Here is a 2,679-nt window from a genome sequence, read left to right on the forward strand (position 1 = left end):
CCTTTTTTCTCTTCTTAAGAGGACTTTTATGGCCTATGGCATCCACAAACTCTACTCATTTTGCAATGTTCCTTCATTTTCAGCATGTGCACGTTTAAGCCTCGCATTGATATAGGATCGTTTGACCAAATTTTGTCAACCATTTGAACGTAATCATCATCTATGACATCAATCCTTAATACACAAGGATCTACCACCCTCATTACCTTTTGAAAATATGACTTACAAAAAGTTGACCCCATCTAATGGGGGACAAGGACACCACGACTCAACGTCTAAGCCACATGCTAAGAATGTTGCTTTATCCAAGTAGCACCACCAATGAATTTGTGATCACAATGTTTTCATTCTAAAAATTAGATTTGATGTAGATACTTTTCTCAACTCGATTACATACGACCAATTTTTATCCAACACCATGCTTTCGTTTCATTCATTAGCATATGTAAATAAAACAATCTTAAAACTCATACATATGTATAGATGTAAGAATGATTTAAGACAAAGACATTCATTCATTCACATATCCAAGTGAGAATGAGAAATTGGTTCACATGCATATAATTCATTCACATGCATATATGTGAAAATGATTTTATTTATTCACATGCATACATGTAACAATGATTTTATTCATATACATGCATAAGTAAAAGGATATCACATTCTTTCAAAAGCATAGGTATAAGAATTATTTTGTTTCTATTCATATGCAAAAGTGAAGGAATAATGCAATCATTCAAAAGTACAGGTGTAACAATGATTATTTTTATAGCTATCCATTCATATGCACAACAATTCTCACATTTTTTCAGACAAGCACAAGTATAAGAATGACTATTTTTTAATTCCATTTTCATACACATGAAAATAAAGTTTCATTTATTCATATGTATAAGTGTAAGAAGAAATACTTTTAAGAAAAATTATAAACTAATTTATATAAGACAATTTCACATAATATTCATTCACAAAAAAAAGATTCTAATATACTTTCTAAAAAATACTCAAATTCAAAATACACAAGCCTCTAAGAACTCAAGCAAAAACACACACTGAAGCTCCTTTTTATCTCAAACCAACTCTTCTTTCTTTGATCTTGCTTTTATGATCTCTTTTGCTCAAGTGAAGAACCAAGCATGAGATAACCAAATTGTCCCAATCTTTAAGTATATATAAGAAATGTTATTCTTATTACTTTGGGTACTCATATGAACATGTTTTTCGTATGAATAGTTCTTTGTACGAAAAAATATATATTCGTACAAATATTAAATAATGAAATCATGAATTCTTTAAAAAATGCAATGTCATCAAACCATACGCCAATTTCTTTGCATTTTTTGAATTACAAATTTGAATTTTTCCCACTTAGATCATATCCAAGGTTTCTTAAGTGCACCCGCAAAGTAAGACACCTCAATAGATCTAGTAGGAAGTGTATAAGCCCAAAAACTAGTGCATATATATTTGGAACCCGAAAAGAGGAAATTAGAACTTATCCAAATCTCACCCATCAAAAACTCAAACCCGCTAGTCTAAGACATGCAAAATCCGAAGCGAGTACCAAAAAAACCCAAACCCAAAAACTTGCACATTCGAAACTCAAGTCTTAAACCACGACAAGGCACATCCAAGATCCATGATTAGGAGCAATTCGTCAATCAAAATACAACAATAATTCGGAGCAAATGAACCCAAAACTTGAGATCCTCTTGAAGAAAATATTACTTACCTTATTGCAAAACAAGTAGACTTGGAGCCTTTGCTCATCCCCTGATTCCCTAGTGCACTAGTGTGTGTCCGGGTGTGCGTGATGAGTGTGATGCATGCACGTGTGAAGAACCAATCTATACAAGACTATAAGTAAGCTAGTGTGTATTTGTTTGCCTTTGGGCGTGCGTGATGCATGCCTGCATCTATGTGCGCATGTTTGAAGAACAAATCTATACAAGACAATGTATGTGATCTAGTATGTTCATGCGGGAGTTTCATATGTGCAAGCCATGCACTCGTGTGTGCGTGCGTGCGTGCGTGCGTGTGTGTGTGCGCACGCGAGAGAGAGAGAGAGAGAGACTAATCTTTGAGCTTGTGCATGTAGCTATGTTTGCACACATGGGTGCATGCATCCATTTGAGACTTTGTGTGTGTAATTGCACGTACGCATATACATACTAGGCACATACATACTTGCAAACATCATATGGTACAAATGGTGAGGCAATGATAACATTCATCAAATCCTACCATAACAATACATACATATAAATATAAACACACACACACATGCACACACATACAAAGATGTGTGTGTTTTGGGAGGGAGGGCGCGGGGTGTGGGTTCCGCCTAAGCCTAGGCCAATGCATGTGTGCATATGGATTGCATGTGTACATGCATTTGTATGTACATGATTGCATAAATGCATGTTCGTGTGTGTATAAATGACAATGTTAAGTTGATGAGAAAATGAGAACATTGGACACAGACACACACACACAGAGCACTCACGTGTAAGGAGAAAGAAAACACCAAGGCAAGGAAACAGAGACAGCTGCTCTCTAACTTCCCAAAGGAAACACCCTAAGAATTCAGGCAAGACAATCTATCCATTATTTTAGGAAAACTCTGACAAACCTATAAAGTATACAATTCACATGATTAACTGAGCACATTCCGCA

This window comes from Dipteris shenzhenensis, chromosome 4 (assembly GCF_047967505.1).
Source record: "Dipteris shenzhenensis isolate YYH24624 ecotype China chromosome 4, Dip_SZ_1.0, whole genome shotgun sequence".
NCBI classification, from domain to species: domain Eukaryota; kingdom Viridiplantae; phylum Streptophyta; class Polypodiopsida; order Gleicheniales; family Dipteridaceae; genus Dipteris; species Dipteris shenzhenensis.